Raw genomic sequence first — 12247 nt, 5'->3', positions numbered from 1 at the left:
TGAGAAAAACTTTTTTCACACAGAGAGTGGTGAATCTCTGGAACTCTCTGCCACAGAGGGTAGTTGAGGCCAGTTCATTGGCTATGTTTAAGAGGGAGTTAGATGTGGCCCTTGTGGCTAAGGGGATCAGAGGGTATGGAGAGAAGGCAGCTACGGGATACTGAGTTGGATGATCAGCCATGATCATATTGAATGGCGGTGCAGGCTCGAAGGGCCGAATGTCCTACTCCTGCACCTAATTTCTATGTTTCTTTTAGTCAGTCAACTTTAGCTTAACAACAGCAACTTTGAGGTTGATTTGGCAACATTCAAATCAGTAACGTTGGCAAAAGTGTGTAAAAGTGTGTCGACCATCTGATTCGCTTTCAAGGACAACTTGTGCAAATTAATTTTAAACCATGTATAACCAGATTTTTAATGATGTAATTTATATGGGATACATAATCACATGGATCCTCACTACCTACCTATGCAACATAACCGCAGCAGGGCTGCTGGTAAATCCTCCTCTTTGATCAGTAGTACAACCATTGGAGGGGCAGGAATCTGTAGCACAATTAGCCGATTGATATTACTGTACAGACTGAAGGAGGATGAAAGAATCTGGAATGAGTACATACTTTAATTCAGCGATAGTGATTCAGCAGTGGAAGTCTCACCTCACTATTACCACCATCGGTTGTACACGGCAAAGAGATTGTGTAAACCTATCCTCCATGACTCGCGGAATTCAGCTCCTGACGACTTTGGGGTGTGGGAGTAAACCGGAGAAAACCCAGCGAGGCCACGGGGGGGGGGGGGGGGCGAAGGAAGGAGCCAAGGCCGTGCAGCCGGCACCTGTAGAGAGGATCCAACCCGCATCTGTGGCGGCCGCTGTCTGTCTGTCAGGCGGCAACAACTCTCCCCCCCTCCCCTCCCTCCCTCCCTCCCCCTCCCACTCCCCCCTCCCTCCCCTCTCCCCCTCCCCCACTCCCCTCCCTCTCCCTCCCCCTCCCACTCCCCTCCCCCACTCCCCTCCCTCTCCCTCCCCTCTCCCTCACTCCCTCCCTCTCCCCCACTCCCCTCCCTCCCCCTCCCACTCCCCCCTCCCTCCCCTCTCCCCCTCCCCCACTCCCCTCCCTCCCTCTCCCTCTCCCTCCCCCTCCCCCTCTCCCTCCCCCACTCCCTCCCCCTCCCCCTCCCCTCGCGCTAAACGCCTGTCTAGTTCTAGATTAAAACCTTTTTGAACTGGTCAAGCAACGTTTCACACAACACAGTCCAGTGAGGGAGGGAGCGCCCGGGGTGGGCGGGGCTACATGGGGTGGGCGGGGCTACAGGGAGCGCCCGCTTCGAGCCCCGGGGACAGACGGACACAGACAGACAGACAGACGGACGGACGGACAGGGACGGGGACGGGGACGGACGGACGGACACGGACGGACGGGGACGGACGGGGACGGACGGACGGGGACGGACGGACGGGGACGGACGGACGGGGACGGACGGGGACGGACGGACGGGGACGGACGGACGGACGGACGGGGACGGACGGGGACGGACGGACGGGGACAGACGGACACAGACAGACAGACGGACGGACGGACAGGGACGGGGACGGGGACGGACGGGCGGACACGGACGGACGGGGACGGACGGGGACGGACGGACGGGGACGGACGGACGGGGACGGACGGACGGGGACGGACGGGGACGGACGGACGGGGACGGACGGACGGACGGACGGGGACGGACGGGGACGGACGGACGGGGACAGACGGACACAGACAGACAGACGGACGGACGGACAGGGACGGGGACGGGGACGGACGGACGGACACGGACGGACGGGGACGGACGGGGACGGACGGACGGGGACGGACGGGGACGGACGGGGACGGACGGACGGGGACGGACGGGGACGGACGGACGGGGACGGACGGGGACGGACGGACGGGGACGGACGGACGGACGGACGGGGACGGACGGGGACGGACGGACGGGGACAGACGGACACAGACAGACAGACGGACGGACGGACAGGGACGGGGACGGGGACGGACGGACGGACACGGACGGACGGGGACGGACGGGGACGGACGGACGGGGACGGACGGACGGGGACGGACGGACGGGGACGGACGGGGACGGACGGACGGGGACGGACGGACGGACGGACGGGGACGGACGGACGGGGACAGACGGACACAGACAGACAGACGGACGGACGGACAGGGACGGGGACGGGGACGGACGGACGGACACGGACGGACGGGGACGGACGGGGACGGACGGACGGGGACGGACGGGGACGGACGGACGGGGACGGACGGGGACGGACGGACGGGGACGGACGGACGGGGACGGACGGACGGGGACGGACGGACGGACGGGGACGGACGGACGGGGACGGACGGACGGGGACGGACGGACGGACGGACGGGGACGGACGGACGGGGACGGACGGGGACGGACGGGGACGGACGGACGGGGACGGACGGACGGGGACGGACGGACGGACGGACGGGGACGGACGGACGGGGACGGACGGACGGACGGACGGGGACGGGGACGGGGACGGACAGACGGGGACGGACACAGACAGACGGACGGACGGACACGGACGGACGGGGACGGACACAGACGGACGGACGGGGACGGACGGACGGGGACGGACGGACGGGGACGGACGGACGGGGACGGACGGACGGACGGACGGGGACGGACGGGGACGGACGGACGGGGACAGACGGACACAGACAGACAGACGGACGGACGGACAGGGACGGGGACGGGGACGGACGGACGGACACGGACGGACGGGGACGGACGGGGACGGACGGACGGGGACGGACGGGGACGGACGGACGGGGACGGACGGGGACGGACGGACGGGGACGGACGGGGACGGACGGACGGGGACGGACGGACGGACGGACGGGGACGGACGGGGACGGACGGACGGGGACAGACGGACACAGACAGACAGACGGACGGACGGACAGGGACGGGGACGGGGACGGACGGACGGACACGGACGGACGGGGACGGACGGGGACGGACGGACGGGGACGGACGGACGGGGACGGACGGACGGGGACGGACGGGGAGGGACGGACGGGGACGGACGGACGGACGGACGGGGACGGACGGGGACGGACGGACGGGGACAGACGGACACAGACAGACAGACGGACGGACGGACAGGGACGGGGACGGGGACGGACGGACGGACACGGACGGACGGGGACGGACGGGGACGGACGGACGGGGACGGACGGGGACGGACGGACGGACACGGACGGACGGGGACGGACGGGGACGGACGGACGGGGACGGACGGGGACGGACGGACGGGGACGGACGGACGGGGACGGACGGACGGGGACGGACGGACGGACGGGGACGGACGGACGGGGACGGACGGACGGGGACGGACGGACGGACGGACGGGGACGGACGGACGGGGACGGACGGGGACGGACGGGGACGGACGGACGGGGACGGACGGACGGGGACGGACGGACGGACGGACGGGGACGGACGGACGGGGACGGACGGACGGGCGGACGGGGGCGGGGACGGGGACGGACAGACGGGGACGGACACAGACGGACGGACGGACGGACACGGACGGACGGGGACGGACGGGGACGGACGGACGGACGGGGACGGACGGACGGGGACGGACGGACGGGGACGGACGGACGGGGACGGACGGACGGACGGACGGGGACGGACGGGGACGGACGGACGGGGACAGACGGACACAGACAGACAGACGGACGGACGGACAGGGACGGGGACGGGGACGGACGGACGGACACGGACGGACGGGGACGGACGGACGGACACGGACGGACGGGGACGGACGGGGACGGACGGACGGACACGGACGGACGGGGACGGACGGGGACGGACGGACGGGGACGGACGGGGACGGACGGACGGGGACGGACGGACGGGGACGGACGGACGGACGGACGGGGACGGACGGACGGGGACGGACGGACGGACGGACGGGGACGGGGACGGGGACGGACAGACGGGGACGGACACAGACGGACGGACGGACGGACACGGACGGACGGGGACGGACGGGGACGGACGGACGGGGACGGACGGACGGGGACGGACGGACGGGGACGGACGGACGGGGACGGACGGACGGACGGACGGGGACGGACGGGGACGGACGGACGGGGACAGACGGACACAGACAGACAGACGGACGGACGGACAGGGACGGGGACGGGGACGGACGGACGGACACGGACGGACGGGGACGGACGGACGGACACGGACGGACGGGGACGGACGGGGACGGACGGACGGACACGGACGGACGGGGACGGACGGGGACGGACGGACGGGGACGGACGGGGACGGACGGACGGGGACGGACGGACGGGGACGGACGGACGGGGACGGACGGACGGACGGGGACGGACGGACGGGGACGGACGGACGGGGACGGACGGACGGACGGACGGACACGGACGGACGGGGACGGACGGGGACGGACGGACGGACACGGACGGACGGGGACGGACGGGGACGGACGGACGGGGACGGACGGGGACGGACGGACGGGGACGGACGGACAGGGACGGACGGACGGGGACGGACGGACGGACGGGGACGGACGGACGGGGACGGACGGACGGGGACGGACGGACGGACGGACGGGGACGGACGGACGGGGACGGACGGGGACGGACGGGGACGGACGGACGGGGACGGACGGACGGGGACGGACGGACGGACGGACGGGGACGGACGGACGGGGACGGACGGACGGACGGACGGGGACGGGGACGGGGACGGACAGACGGGGACGGACACAGACGGACGGACACAGACAGACGGGGACGGACGGGGACGGGGACGGGGACGGACAGACGGACACGGACACAGACGGACGGACACAGACGGACACGGACGGACGGACGGGGACGGACGGACGGACGGGGACGGACGGGGACGTGGAGCAGAAACATAAACCCAAACCCGCTTCACCTTCACCGTCATCTTCCCGCCCGCGCTCCGGCCTCGACCGTCGTCATGGCCGCATCGACAAGATGGCGGCGCGGCGCGTCACGTGGTGACCGCATTAATGAATTAGGCGGTACGTCACGTGACGCTCCGTCCGTTGACAGGGCGGGAAATAAACCACCAAAGGTTCAAAGGTTATTTATTAGTCACATACACCTATGTGTAGTGAAATGCTTCTTGCCAATGCAGCACATAAAGAAAGAATACAGACATAACATTAATAAGAGATTTAAACATAAAGAACATCCCCCCCACAATGGCTCCCACCATGAGGGAAGGCACAAAGTCCATTCCCCAACCCCAGTTCACCCATAGTCGGGCCCATTGAGGCCTCCACAGTTGCCTCTACGGAGGCCCGATGTTCCTGGCCGTTCTCGCCGGGTGATGTTGCCCCGGCGTCGGGAGAATCCTCGCAGCGGCTGGGCCACCTGGAATGGCCGCTTCCGTACTGGAGGCCGCGGCTTCCGAAGCCGACAAGGCCACGCCGGTTGGAGCTCCACAACTGGCGATCTTGTCGCGAGATCCCAGGCTCCCGGTGTAAAGTCAGCGTCGCCGCCCGCAGCCGGCCGCTCCTCAAACCCGCAGCTCAGTGATGTTGTACGCGGCGGTCTTCAGCTCACCGGAGCTCCTGCGCGGCGACCCGGGCAAGGCATCGCCCGCTCCACGATAGCGCTCCAGCGCTGTGCCGCTGCCGAAGCCGTGGTTCTGGGCAGTGCCCGTCAGGAAACACCGCTCCAGGCCCGTTGGTAGGCCGCGAGGACGGGTCGAAGCTGCAGCCCGGAGAAAAGCTGCCGCTCCGACCAGGTAGGGACCCTGAAAGGTAGTTTCCCCCTTCCCCACCCCCCACATAAAAAAGTCTAGAACTCCAGAAACAAAAACACTTTAACTAACTAAAAATAAAAAAAAGTTGAAAATACAGACAGCTGCAGGCTGGGCAGCCGCGCACAGGTCAGCGCCCCCTGTTGATCCATTGTTCATACAACGTGCAAGTGAAGACAAATGGTCTGTTGTCTTTTTTTTACAAAATTACATTTATTCAGCTATTTGCAGAATGTATACATTGAACTACAACAAAACACCCAGCATTTTCTCTATCCAGGTGAGGAGGGACTAATGGCAGGTGATTGAGTTGGAGTTATAATTACAGAAAACAAAATGGAGCAAATGGGGCATAAAATGTAGAACCAGGGGAGGCATGAGCATGGATTTGGGGATAAAAATGGTTGACTTGGCATTGGGAAGGGTGGGAGATGAGTGGGTGGAGGAGGGGAAAGGAACTGGGAGATGGGGGTGGGGGGGGATTATGGTGTTTTGTTTTCATTTTGCATGTGGCATTCACTGCCAGAATGAAATGTAAAACCAGCAACACAGATTGCGATTGATGCACCTAACCTGTGGTCGTCAGAGTAGATTAAAAATAAACATGAATGTTGTCATTCATGCCACCACCAATCTTTCAGCCCTCTAGGTTTCCAGTACATCTTCATACTTTGGTCTATTGCATAATTCCATTAGATATTTAACATGGAAATAGGCCTTTCAGCCCACCAAGTTTATGCTGACCATCGATCACCCATTCACACTAGTACTATGTTATCCCACTTTCCTCACCCACTCTCTACACATTCGGGGCAATTTTACAGAGACACATTAACCTACAAAGCCAATGCATCTTTAGGATGTGGGAGGAATCCCACATGCTTGCAGGGAGAATGTGCCCGAGGACAGTGCTCGAGGACAGAATCAAACACAGGTCTCTGGCGTGTGAGGCAGCAAGTTTACTAGCTGTGCCACTATATCTTGATTTCCAACACGCAAAAAATTAAACGTTGATAACTTTGGTTACTAAAAAAAAAAACTATCTATTTTCAGTCTTAAATTTCTAAGTCACACTATGTCCCCCTTAACAGCTATGTTTTAATTCACTTCAAGACTATGGTCGTAAAGTTGCTGCCTAACAGTGCCAGAGACCCGGAATCGATCCTGAATATGGGTGCTGTCTGTATGGAGTTTGCTCCTTTTCCCTTTGATCGCATGGGTTATTTCTGGGCTTCATAGAACTTGTTTCCTTCCACATTCCAAAGGTGTGCAGGACCCTTTATCAGACCCAACCCAAAAAGATTCTGTTTGACCTGTTGATGCATATATATATTTAAATAGTTATATATTCATATATAAATATATGCTGATTTGTTTTCTCGTTTATAACATTGTTTACAGAGTACTATGTTTACATATAGGGGGGTTGCACGTAAGGTCACCGGGTCATAAGGCTTGATGCACGGAGCCCGCTCAATCCATCTGGAAGACATCCGTCGCTTCCGGTATATGTTATTAATACAAGAAACGCTACCTGTTCCTGCCTGTTAAAACCGCCAAAATGTTGAATTTTTGCACTGAAAAAAATTGTGGGAGTCGGGGTAAGTGTGAGAGACATGTACCCAACTTTAGAATTCCAAATGTGAAGCGAAATGAAGGCATAGAGAAGCGAGAACTGAAGGGACTACAGCAGCAAAAGTGCTTGTAAACATTGGCCATATCGGAATTGAAAATATTGGGAATTATCACGTTTGCTCACTGCATTTCATCAACTGTAAGGCATTATTTGTGTTTTTTCTTGATTCCTTTGGTATCTAAAAATTCTCAGAAGTGATAAATCTGGCTGTAAATTTTTCTTCAGATGCGTTTTCATTTTGTATGTAAAAACCTACTTGAGAACCATGGACGATTTTTAAAAATTACAGCCAGATTTATCACTTCTGAAACTTTTTAGATGCCAAAGGAATCAAGAAAAAACACAAATAATGCCTTAGTTGATGAAATGCAGTGAGCAAACGGCCAATGTTCGCCAAGCACTCTGGCTGTTGTTGTCCCTTCAGCTTTCGCTGTCAGCCTTCAGCGTTCTACCGTCATTTCTCCTCACTTTTGGAATTCTGAAGTGGGCTAAATGTCTCTCACGCTTATCCCGATTTCCATAATTATTTACAGCGCAAAAATTGACAATTTCAGCGGTGGGGTTTTAACGGGCCCGCTACGCTGGAAACAATGGTTAGCGCCCACCTGCAGTTCATCGCGTGTAATCCATTTGTAGCAAAGATCTTAGAGCAGAGCAAAGATTATAGAGGAGCAAGATAGACCACTCCTCGAAAAACGCGTAGTATGACGCGTGTGATTGTCGACGTCATTTTTTGAGGCATTTTGTTGGGCTTCCCCCCACACTGTCATGGCGTCCTTATCTAAATCTTCACATCACTGCTCTGCTATCAATTGTTCTAATCGTAAATCTAAACGACCTGACCTGTCATTCTTTAGGTTCCCCAATAAAAAAGAAAGGTGAGAAAATATTATTATTATTTTCAGTCGATATTCTGTCGTGAAAATGTTATTTTCTGTTCTCCCATCAACGGCCATTGGGAAACTAGGTTTGTCGGTACATTAGAAAGTTAGTAGACTTATTTTTAATAGGTCTTTACTTACCATAATAATAAAGACAATTTTAACACTTCTGTACGTTTTTGGTTTTGTTCTTGTAAGGGATTGGTCTCCAAAATATGGCCCGTGGGACACATTAGGCCCAGTGACCAGGAGATTTTTCGAGCTCAGATTCAAGTCCGAGAACGCGGCGGCTGTTACCCGTTATGTCCCTCGAATTGTCGAGACATCACAAACAAAGATCACAAGCCCGCCGTGAAGAAGGGTGCAATCAAAGATTATACAACTCTGCTCTATCATCTTTGGGTGCAATGGTGGGCCGGAGGGTTCGGCGGCGGCCGCAATCAAAGATACGAGAGGAGATCTGCTCTATAATCTTCGGTCGGAATGGGACGGCTGCGTGTCATAATGTGCTATCGTTCCACTCCCCCTTCTCCCTGTCCCCCTTCTCCCTCTCCCCCCTTTTCCCCTTCTCCCTGTCCCCTTCTCCCTCTCCCCCATCTCCCTCTCCCCCCTTCTCCCTCTCTTCTCTCGATCTCTCTCTCCCCTCTTTCGATCTCTCTCCCCTCTCTTCTCTCGATCTCTCGCTCCCCTCTCTTCTCTCGATCTCTCTCTCCCTCTCTTCTCTCGATCTCTCTCTCTCTCCCTCTCTTCTCTCTCCCTCTCTTCTCTCGATCACCCTCCCTTCCCTCTCTCCCTCCCTTCCCTCTCTCCCTCCCTTACCTCTTCGTGAGAGTTGGCAGCTCTGCTATGCCTTGGGTCCAAAAGAGGATAGAAAGAAAATACTTAATGGTCTTTGTAAGAAGATTTTAATAAGCTCTTCTACATTTAAGGTAAATTGACATATTAGAGGCAAAAAGCATCTTCGACATACAGGTCTCTCCATACAACTGAAAACAATTGCATTTAAGTGATATATCATCCATTGTTCAGGCATGTAGTTATGATCATCTTTTTTTCTTATTAGTTAATCCTAAATGATATCTCCTGTAATTTCAGATGTCAACAGTGGGTCCAGAATACTCGTCGACGAGATCTCCTGCACCGAACTGCAGAGTATTTGTCAAATAACTGCTGTCTTATGTACATTGTGTGAAATTGTGATTTGTTAACTGCACAAAACTAATGCAAATGGCGATATATTTATTATTGTATCTACGTTGGACATTTTGCTCTTTGGTGTCAGAACGCGGGGTGGGAGATTGTAACCTTCACGTGGTCCGCCCTGTTTCGACAAATGCAATCAACCTGGTGTGCACAGTCAAGTAAGATCAAATAGAACAAGTTGTCCTACAACTTTAGGCTGTGCACGCCATACGCAAGAAGAAGAAGAAGAAGTGTCAGAACGCAGTCTGAAGAAGGCTTCCGACCTGCAACGTCACCTATTCCTTTTCTCCAGAGATGCTGCCTGACCCACTGAGTTACTCCAGCATTTTGTGTCTATCTCTGTTTAGATTGGATTCGTGGGTGGAGATTGCGGCTGGTCTGGTGATCTAGAACGAGGGCCAAAGTCTCAGAATATGGGTCATCATATTTAGTAATGAGACAAGGAGCAGTTTCTTCACTCAAGGGCTGGGAATCTTGGAATTATTTATCGCGTGAGATGGTGGAAGTCGAGTCCTTGAAAGGAGAGATTTTTTTTTCAAATACGAAAAGGATGAAGGATAATGGAGAGAATGTGGGAATAAGGTGTTGAGGTGCAGGATCAACAATAATCTTACTGATGGTGGTGTGAACTTAGATGGCTTATCCTTGCTTCTATTTCTTACAGAGATACAGCGCGGAAACAGGCCCATTGGCCCACCGCGTCCGCATTGACCAGCGATCCCCGCACACTAACACCATCCTACACACACTAGGGACAATTTACACTTATACCAAGCCTACAAACCTGTATGTCTTTGGAGTGTGGGAGGAAACCGAAGATCTCGGAGAACACCCATTCAGTCATGGAGAGAATGTACGAACTCTGTACAGACAGCACCCACTGTAAGGCAGCAACTTTACCGCTGCACCACCATGCCGCCCTTAATCCACTAGGGCACTAGGTTACAATAAACTTCCTACATATTCCAGGAATGCATCTCATAAAAATGGGAGAGGTTTAAATGCATTGTAAAATCTGCTCTCAGTTTCCTAGATCGGTATTGCTCTAATGGCCTCTTTGTATCATTTTCTTTGATTTAAACCATCCATTGTTCTGCATTTACATTTTATTTTTTCCCCTGTGGATCACAAGGCACTGTTTGTTTCAGGGGTTACTCTAATCTCCAGCGTAATTTGACAAGACAGCCAAGAGGGCAAACACAGGCAGTTCAGATCTGCTGCCTGTATCGCATGAGAGAACAAGAATGAGACCAACTTGTTTTTTGCAGATCATCAACCCCTGACTGATGTTATCAATGCCGATGGTGACTCAAGGAGACTCAACCAGGTGGTGGTTTACAAAGGTCCATGCCCATTGGTCCTCATGGCATACCACCAGCCTCAACAGATCACCTAGTCATAGAGTCTCACAGCGTAGAAGCAGGCCCTTCAGCTCAACTTGCCCACGCTGGCCAACATGTCCCATCTACACTAGTCCCACATGCCTGCATTTGGCCCATACCCCTCTAAACCTGTCCTAACCATCAAATAACCTAACAGAACTGTCATATGAGGAAAGATTTAAAAGACTAGGCTTGTATTCACTGGAGTTTAGAAGGATGAGGGGGTATCTTATTATATTGTTTACAGTGTACTATGTTTACAGATTCTGTTGTGCTGCTGAAAGTTAAAATTTAATTGTTCTATCTGGGACAAGCTAGATGCAGGAAATTGTTCTACATGACAATAAAACACTCTTGTTAGATGCAAGGGGATCTTATAGAAACATATAAATGAATAAAAGGACTGAACAAGCTAGATACAGGAAAAAATGTTCCCAATGTTGGGCGAGTCCAGAACCAGGGGCCACAGTCTTAGAACAAAGGGGAGGCCATTTAAGACTGAGGTGAGAAAAAACTTTTTCACCCAGAGAGTTGTGAATTTGTGGAATTCCCTGCCACAGAGGGCAGTGGAGGACAAATCACTGGGTGGATTTAAGGGAGAGTTAGATAGATCTCTAGGGGCTAGTGGAATCAAGGGATATGGGGAGAAGGCAGGCACGGGTTATCGATTGAGGCTGATCAGCCATGATCACAATGAATGGCGGTGCTGGCTCAAAGGGCCAAATGGCCTCCACCTGCACCTATTTTCTATGTTTCTAGAACACTCATCCAGCAATCCTCGAGCCCACCAGCTCATCCCGTAGTCAATTCATCAGCTTTTCCATAAGAACTTCGAAAAGAATGACAATCAGACAATCTCGATTACCCTCAGCCTATCAAGCAGCCCCTTAATTCACCCAGAAGTCTGAACTATTGAATGCTCACTGCATCTCTTTCCATGTCGGCAAGTTAATATCCAGCTGCATGAACCATGGGAAAAGGGAATAATAGATGCATGTGGTGCAGTGATTTGTGCAGCACTATAGGCCTGGAGACCAAGAGGAGTTCACCATTGAACAGAGTTTGAACGGGGGGCTTGAGGCCCCCGACCGAGGAAGAACAAAAGGAAGGGTCTTGAACTTTATTTCGCCTTCCATCACAGTGAGGAATGTGTAGGAGTCACTGTGGTGAATGTCCTTATTAAAATGTGTTTTTGAGTGCTGTTGCTTTTAATTGTATGACTGACCTGGCCAATGAAATTCCTCGTATGTTGCAAAATATACTTGGCAAATAAAATCTGATTCTGATTCTGAAAA

At 55.3% G+C, this 12247-nt stretch overlaps 1 long non-coding RNA gene across 2 annotated transcripts; it reads right to left on the bottom strand.

The window, feature by feature from the left end:
- Positions 1-527: 527 nt before the first annotated feature.
- On the bottom strand, positions 528-10039 carry LOC116969973. Of its 2 annotated transcripts, none has more exons than XR_004410981.1 (3): positions 10029-10039; positions 5762-5763; positions 528-583 (listed from the first exon to the last, which is right to left on the bottom strand). It is a non-coding gene; the product is annotated as an uncharacterized LOC116969973 (long non-coding RNA). The 2 variants fall into 2 exon arrangements; XR_004410980.1 differs by having other exon boundaries at positions 542-603.
- Between the last annotated feature and the right edge of the window lie 2208 nt (positions 10040-12247).

This window comes from Amblyraja radiata, unplaced genomic scaffold (assembly GCF_010909765.2).
Source record: "Amblyraja radiata isolate CabotCenter1 unplaced genomic scaffold, sAmbRad1.1.pri scaffold_454_ctg1, whole genome shotgun sequence".
In the NCBI taxonomy this organism is placed as follows: domain Eukaryota; kingdom Metazoa; phylum Chordata; class Chondrichthyes; order Rajiformes; family Rajidae; genus Amblyraja; species Amblyraja radiata.
Note: the sequence above shows the minus strand (reverse complement) of the source record. Positions and strands in the feature narration are given on the sequence as shown.